Here is a 9,304-nt window from a genome sequence, read left to right as displayed (position 1 = left end):
CTCCCATTTCCACTCCGGAATCTTTAACTTCTGAAGCAACCCACCTGGCCGCTGATGCTCATACTTCACTCGCTGGCAATTTAGACACCGAGCTACATACTTCACTATGTCCTTCTTCATCCTCCTCTATAAGTAATGTTGTCTCAAGTCCTGGTACATCTTCGCGACACCCGGATGAATGGAGTACCGCGAGCTGTGAGCCTCCTGGAGAATCAACTCACGCAAACCATCTACATTGGGCACACATAGCCTGCCCTACATCCTCAATGCACCATCATCCCCAATAGCGACCTCCTTAGCATCACCGTGCTAGACTGTATCCTTAAGGACAAGTAGATGGGGATCATCATACTGATGCTCCCTGATACGATCATAAAGAGAAGTCCGAGAGACCACACAAGCCAATACTCAACTCGACTCAGAAATATCCAATCTCACAAACTGGCTGGCTAAGGCCTGAACATCCAATGACAATGGCCTCTCTGTTGCTGGTAAATATGCTAAACTCCCTAAACTCTCTACCCGACGACTCAAGCATCGGCCACCACATTGGCCTTCCCCTGATGGTACAAAATGGTGATATCATAATCCTTAAGTAGCTCCAACCACCTCCGCTGACGCAAGTTAAGATCCTTCTGTTTGAACAGATGCTGCAAACTCCGGTGATCGGTGTAGATCTCACAAGGGACACCGTACAAATAGTGCCACCAAATCTTCAAGGCATGAACAATAGATGCTAACTCAAGGCCGTGGACAAGATGGTTCTTTTCATACACCTTCAGCTTTCTAGACGCGTAGGCAATCACCATACTGTTCTGCATCAACACCGCACCGAGACCAATCCACGACGCATCATAATATACAGTATAAGACCTCGAACCTGTAGGCAATACCAATATTGGGGTTGTAGTCAAAGCTGTCTTGAGCTTCTGAAAGCCCTTCTCACACTCCTCTGTCCACCTGAACGGAGCACCCTTCTGGGTCAGTCTAGTCCTAAGTGCTGCAACAGATGAGAATCCCTCTACAAAATGATGGTAATACCCCACCAAACCAAGAAAACTCCGAAACTCCGTAGCTGATGACAGTCTAGGCCAACTCTGCACTGCTTTCACCTTCTTTGGATCCACCATGATCCCATCACTCGATACTATATGACCCAAGAATGCCACTGAGTCTAGCCAAAACTCACACTTTGAAAATTTTGCATATAACTTCTTTTCTCTCAAGGTCTGAAGCACAGTCCTCAGGTGTTGCTCATGATCCTCCCGAGTCCGGGAGTACACCAGAATGTTGTCAATAAACACAATGACGAATGAGTCAAGATAGGGCCGGAACACATTGTGCATCAAGTGCATAAAAGCTGCTGGGGCATTAGTAGGGGTGTCAATTGTTCGATTCGGGCATTTATTTTCTAAAATTTGTACCATACCAATTTTTCGGTTATTCTATTATGCATAATCAAAATTAGACTTTTCGAAACCATCCCAATCATGTCGGTTTCTCTTCGGTATCGGTACGGTTCGATTAATTTTCGATTTTTTTTCATATGTCATGTAAAAGTCACTAGTAGAAGTTGAATGCAATAACATACGTATTTTTATAGGACTTAACAAACTCTCTAGATATTTTTACTCTTTGAAGGGTGATATTAAGAAAATATAAAATATGGCCAGAGTATAGATAATCAACTATTCTACGGCAACGTAAAAGAAACTAAACAAACCGAGTGAAAATATATTAACCAAGCTGGAACTCAAGAATAAAGTCTATAGAAGATTAAATATTCAAAAAGATAAATCTAAATCATATGAAAGGAAACATATTCAATACATTGTAGTTTGCTACTAATCTCTAGAATAACTTGTGTCTTGCTAGTGAATATGTTGGAAATAATTTAGTTTCAATAGGAGTAGCATTATAAGTTTGGGAATTAAGATTTTGAGTTTAATTACTTATTTGCTTGTAACCATTTTCACAATACCAAGGCCCAAGGAAAATTTTAATACATTATTATTCTTAAACTTAATATATAAATATATTTTTACATGTAAATTTATTCGGTACGGTTTGGTATTTCTTTGGTTTATTTTTATAAAACAAAAAATCTACCATAATTATCAGTTCAGTTGTAGATTTATATAAAACCCTAAAATTGTATTAAAAGAAACCTAAAAATTGGTTCGGTACGGTACGATATTGTTCGGTCGGTTTAATCGGTTTTTAAATATCCGTTGACACCCCTAGGCATTGGTCAGCCTAAATGACATCACAAGGAACTCGTAGTGATCATACCGAGTCCTGAAAGCAGTCTTCGGGATATCTAGCTCCCGAATCTTCAACTGATGATAGCCGGAACGTAAATCAATCTTGGAAAACACTCTGGCACCCTGTAGCTGATCAAATAAATCATCAATACGAGGCAATGGATACTTGTTCTTCACTGTGACTTTGTTCAACTGACGGTAATCAATACACATTCACATAAAATCATCATTCTTCTTCACAAATAAGACAGGAGCACCCCAAGGTGACACACTGGGCCAAATGAAGCCCTTATCAAGCGATTCATGTAATTGTTCCTTCAACTCCTTCAACTCAGGAGGTGCCATACGATATGGAGGAATAGAGATGGGCTGAGTGTCCGGCAAAAAATCAATACCAAAGTCAATATCTCTGTCGGGCGGCATGCCCGGAAGATCAGTTGGAAATATGTAAGGGAAATCTCTCACTACTGGGACTTACTCAACTGTAGGGGTATCAATACTGACATCTCTCACATAAGCTAGATACGTGTCACGCCCCTTCTCAACCATTCGTTGAGCTTTAAGAAATGAAATAACTATGTTGGGAGTATACTCTAAGGTATCTCTCCACTCTAATCGCGGTAGACCTGGCATAGCCAGCGTCACGGTCTTAGCGTGACAATCAATAATAGCATAATGGGGAGACAACTAGTCCAAGCCCAAGATAACATCAAAGGCTACTATACTTAGCAATAATAAATCGGCTCTGGTCTCAAAACCACTAAGAGCAATCAGATACGACCGATACACGCGTCCCACAACAAGAGAATCTCCCACAGGAGTAGACACATAAACGGGGGAACTCAAGGAGTCCTGAGATACGCCCAAATACGGGGTAAAATAAGAGGACACATAAGAATATGTAGAGCATGGATCAAATAAGAACGACACGTCTCTATGACCGATTAGAACAATACGTGTAATGACATAGTCGGAAGCATCTGCCTCTATACGAGCCGGAAGAGCATAATATCTGGCCTGACCTCCCCCTCTAGGGCGACCTCGACCACCCTGACCTCCACCTCGAGCTGGCTGAGAAGGTGGGGTGGTAGTTGGTGCTGGAATCATAGCCTGAGGACCCGGTGGAGCACGCAGTGGCTGAGAAGTCTGTGGAGGTGCACCCCTCCTAAGTCTGGGGCAATCCCTTACCATATGGCGGGTGTCTCCACACACAAAACAATCCATCGGAGGGCGTGGCTGCTGTGACTGGCTAGGGCCAAGTCTATTGGACTGACCGCTAAAATCACCCCGTGCATGAGGTGCACTAGATACCGGCGGTACATAATAAGGCTCATAGGGCCTAGATGGGGCCGTAATACCACTGGTGGCTGGAAGTGTTGAATGGACAGGGCGACTTTCATAGCCCCTACCATGGCGAACTGCAGCTGGGACACGAGTATCACTGTAAGTGCCAGACTCTCGAGACTTCTTGGCCTCCCTCTCCTCTCTATCTCGAGTGAGCATGCCCTCAAATCTCCTAGCAAAAACTCATAACCTGCTGGTAAGAAATATCCATCTCTAGCTCCCTAACCATACTAATCATGATACTAGGGTGGAGTCCCTCAATAAACTGACGAACCCTCTCTCGAACTGTGGCAACCAAGGCCGGTGCATGTCAGGCCAAATCACTAAAACGAACTGCATACTCTGACATAGTTATAGCACCCTGGCGCAACTGCTCAAACTCCGCGTGCCATGCGTCCCTGAGGCTTTGAGGGACATACTCTATCAAAAACATGTCTGAGAACCGAGTCCATGTAAGTGAAGCTGCCCCAGCCGGACTACTCAACTCATAAGCACGCCACCACTGATAGGCTGCTCCTCTAAGCTGGAATGCAGTAAATGAAACCTCACTCGACTCCGTTACACCCATAGTACGGAGAATACAGTGACACTCCTCCAGAAAACCCTGGGCATCATCTGATGCCAATCTACTGAAGGTAGGAGGGTGGTACTTCTTATACCTCTCAAGTCTGAGTTGTTCTGCCTCAGAAACTGCTGCCCTAACCTCGGGCTGAACTGGAGCTACCGGCTGCACTGGTATGATCTTTGGATCCTGGTCTACCTGAACTCGCTACTCTGAGGTACCGGCGACGAGAGTCTATGCTTCTCCCCCGGCCTGAGATGTGGCAGGAGCAAGTGGAATTAATCCAGCCTAAGCTAAGGTGCTGAACATGCTCAGAAACTTGGCTAGAGTCTCCTAGAGGGCTGGTGCTACAATAGGTATCTCAGGTGTCTGCCCTCCAGCTGGAGCTACTGGGGGATCCTCTGTGGCAGCTCGGCCTCTACCCCGGCCCCGGCCTCTCACGGTTCTAGCAGTGGGCACGGGTGCCTGGTCATCAGATCCTCCGGTACGGGTCCTCGCCATCTTGAGAAAGAATAGAATATATAAGTTTAGAATTTTGAAGTCAACAATTTTGCACGACAAGGAATAAAAGAAGTGTAATTTTTCCTAACAGTTCCATAGCCTCCCGAAGATAAGTACAGATGTCTCCGTACCGATCAACGAGACTCTAATAAATCAGCTTGTGACTCACGACACCTATGAACCTAGAGCTCTGATACCAACTTGTCACGACCCAAACTCCCTCTGTATAACGTCGTGAAGGCACCTAGTCTCTACGACTAGGTAAGCCTAACAAATTACGGAAAATAACAAAACGAAAGTAAAACTTGGCAACTAACAGTAGTAGATAACTGAATAACTAGTAACAATGCCGCTCGGCATGTACAATAACCAATACTCTATAAATACACAATCTTCCCAAAACCCGGAACATCATAAGTCACAAGCTACAGGAGGAAACTAGTATATCTATACACCAGAGTCTAATAAAAGAAGTACAAAAGGTAATTGACATAGGGGATGATAGAAGGGGACTCCGAGGTCTGCGAATGCGACAGATGTACCTTGAAGTCTCCATACAACAGCAAGTACTCTCAGCTAATAGCAGGGCTGATAAGAAGTACCTGGATCTACACACAAAAACATATGCAGAAGAGTATCATGAGTACACCACAATGGTACCCAGTAAGTGACAAGCCTAACCTCGGTCGAGTAGTGACGAGGTCAGGTCAAGCCCACTAGTATATAATAAATAAAGCAGGGGAACATAACAGTATATTAAGAGACTGGAATTTAACAAAGGGAAAACATAACAAAGATAGCAGTACAACACATGGGTAAACAGTAGGGGATTTCCCGAGATACCGTCTCGTAGTCCCGAAGTAAAGGAGCAAAATGATTTTCCGAGGTACCGCCTCATAGTCTCAAAAGTAAATATGCAGGGAGAACTCCCGAGGTACCGCCTTGTAGTCTCAAAAGTAAATGTGCAGGGAGAACACCCGAGGAACCGCCTCGTAGTCTCAAAAGTAAATATACAGGGAAAATTCCCGAGGAACCGCCTCGTAGTCTAAAAAGTAAACACACAGCTTAAACCGATAATACAACAGTTAACAACAAGATTTCTATAGTTTTACTGATAAAGAACAAGGAAAAGCAGGAATCAACTAGGCATGCTTCACAAAGTTCAAATAAGAAGTTAAAGTACATAGACATGCGATATTAGACTAAACATGATAACTACACATATTGGAATAGCTCAATTAATAATGAAAACAAACTAATACTCATTTAAACGATATAACTCAAATTAAAGGAAAAACATGCTGTTACTCAGTACAATAAATCGGGTTTTACAATAAATAGCCCGTGTACATACTCGTCACCTCAGTACACGGCGCTCACATATCACAATAGTACGAGAGTACCAAATCCTAAGGGGATTTTCCCCACACAAGATTAGGCAAGCCACTTACCTCGAACCAAGCTCAATCAATCGGTAAAAATGCCCTTTCATCGATTATCCGACTCCGAATAGCCCAAATCTAGCCAAAAGTAATTTCATACCATAAATACAACTATATTAGACTAATTAATTAATGAAATCAAGACTTTAACAAGAATTTCGAAAATCGCCCTAAAAGCCTCCTCGGGCCCACGTCTCAGAATAGGGTAAAAGTCACAAAATATGAATACCCATTCACTCACGAGTTCACTTGTACCAAAATTATCCAAATCCGATATCAAAACCCAAAACCTTAGTTGAAGAACTTCTTCCCATTTTTCCCAAATTTTCCACCCAAATCCAAAATTAAAAGATGAAATTAGTGATAGATTAGTGGAATATAATCATAAATAGGTTAAGAATCGTTACTCAAAAGCTTCCTCTGAAAATCTCCCAAATTATCGCCCAAATCCGAGCTCCCAAAGTCCCAAAATTGAAAATGGGATAAAACCCTCAAACTTGGCCTTTTCTGCCCAGCGATTTCGCATCTACAGGCCTATAATCGCACATGCAATGCCGCACCTGTGGAAATTCCATCATAGGTACGGACTTAACCTAAGTCCCCTGGGACCGCATCTGCGAGAGAAGCGCCTTACCTGCAGATGTGCTCCTGCGACCAAGGAACCGCACCTGCGACCCTCACCGCTCTTACGCACAAACCAACCGCAGAAGCGAGGCCGCTTATGCGCAATTACCTTCGCACCTACGAACCCAGCTTGGGCTGCCAAATCCCACACTTGCGGTCTCCCCACCGCAGGTGTGGAAACACCAGAAACCAGAAATTTCAGCAAATACACAAGTCCAATTTTTGATCCGTTAATCATCCGAAATACACCTGAGGCCCCCGGGACCTCAACCAAACAACAAACAAGTCCTAAAACACTATATGAACTTAGTCGAGCCCTCAAATCACATCAAAAAAATGCTACAAACACGAATCTCCCTCTGATTCAAACTTAATGAACTTTGAAACTTCAAACATTTATAACCGATGCCGAAACCTATCAAATCGCGTCCAATTGACCTCAAATTTTGCACACAAGACATAATTGACATTACGAACCTACTTCATCCTCCGGAATCAGAATCCGACCCCGATATCAAAAGGTCCAGTACCGGTCAAAATCTCCAAAAATTCGACTTTTGCCAATTTAAGCCTAAATCGGCTACAGACCTCCAAAACACAAACCGGACATGCCCCTAAGTCCAAAATCACCCATCGGAGCTAACAGAACTGACAAAACTCCATTTCAGGGTCGTCTTCATACAGTTCCGACTAGGGTCAAAATCCTAAGGCTTATGCTTCCGTTTAGGGACTAAGTGCCCCAAAATACTCCGAAACCAACAACAAAACCTCCCAGTAAGTCACATAAGCAGAAAAAGATACGGGGGAAGCAGTTAATAGGGGATCGGGGCTATTACTCTCAAAACGACAGGCCAAGTCGTTACAATGTTGAAGGCCAAAATGATGAAGGTCAAGATATCGAGCCGGCGACAGATCTACTCACTTCTTTTGGGGGCGCGAACGCTTCTCTTACTCCGGATTCCGAAGATGCAACAACTTAGATTTTCATTTCTTTTCTCAACTTTTGTACTTGTGCCATTTTGGCACATTCATTGTAAATAAAAACACCTTTTGATCAAGTATTGCATGAGTTTTTCTGCGTTCTTTTGTTTGAACATTTATGCAAGTTTAATCTTTACGTCATTTCTCGTTTAAGTGTTTTGCGCAAGTTTTATTGTTTGTGTCTAATTATGCAGGGCTTCGGGTGTATTTTACCTCGAAAGCATTTGGATTTCGGGCACAAGTTCTTCCGAAATCAACCCTTTATCATGAGGATTTTCATAAGAGAGGATCCTCTTATGTTTACAGTGCTCTTGAAGAGGACGTCTCCAGTTAATTACGGCACTAGTATTTGAAGTTCTTGTTTAATTTTCAAATGACAAAATCAATTCATCGTTCAGACAAGAAACAAGATAAAAATAAAAGGACTTTACTTTATTCCTTTCATTTTCAAAAAGTATATAAACATTCGTTATGTTAAAAGAAAATTGTCATTTCTTGTGGCTAACTTGTACAACTTGTTTCTACGGGGCTGGCCTCGCAGTCCCTGATCCCGATGGCATAACTATGCTTCTGGCCGCGCAGTCCATGATCCCTGATCGAAGTGGCAGTCATTGTTGTCGTATCCTCATAGCATCCCCCCTAGTGTTCGAATGCGAATTGGAACACTAGAAGTTTAACACCTTAGAGGATTCCACTAATAAATTGCTAGATAATCTTCAGTTTGGTAACAAACTTCACTTCCCCTTAGGAATTTATGCTATCGAGTCAAAGACTATCTAACAATCCCCTAGTGGCTTGCACTTGTGAACGGTCGGGTAACCTTTGTTTGATAGCAAACTTAACTTCCCGGTGGGAACTTTGCTACCAAGCAAAAGATTATCTAACCACTCCGAAGTGGTTCTTCGTTTGTGTGCCTTATTATTAAAAGTTCGTATTGCTGCTGTTGAAACCTTCTTCGCAGTATGCTTTCCGTTGCTACCTCATTAAAAACCTTGCCATAAAACCCAATTGGGACAAAAATTGCCTCGTTAATCTTTGTGGGCGCCAAACTGTTTACCCGTAAAATGGCACAGTTGAATTTATACGTGGTTTCTAGACAAGTAAATTAATTTGATCCTGAAATAATAGATGAATTATATTAAAATACAATACTTAGCCTTGAGATGGAGACAAAATAACAGAAATAATAGTTCCGGGAGCAGGGCTTCCGGGCACAACAACAATGATATAAAAAACAAGAAGATAAAATTATATTAAGCTTTGAATGGAGTGTAGCGTATGTTTGTCAGAAAATTTGTGTCCTTTACAATGATAACAGAGCTCACTATTTATAGTTGCACCCATGGAACACGGTCCTAGGATCAATCCCCTCTTTAATATCAATTATAAGGGCCATTGAAAAATGTGTAACGACGGGCAGTGAATGTCATATTTCTTGTAACAGGGAGTATACTTAATGCTGCAGAATTTTCTTCATTAAATGCTACCGGGCGACATGCATTTATTTCATCTTTATGAGTATCATTCTCTCCAATAACAGACGAGATCGTTGCCTTCGGTTTCAACTATCTTCTGTTTTCGATTCC

This window comes from Nicotiana tabacum, chromosome 18, assembly GCF_000715075.1.
Source record: "Nicotiana tabacum cultivar K326 chromosome 18, ASM71507v2, whole genome shotgun sequence".
NCBI lineage: Eukaryota > Viridiplantae > Streptophyta > Magnoliopsida > Solanales > Solanaceae > Nicotiana > Nicotiana tabacum.
The sequence above is the reverse complement of the archived record's forward strand: the minus strand, read 5'-3'. Positions refer to the sequence as shown.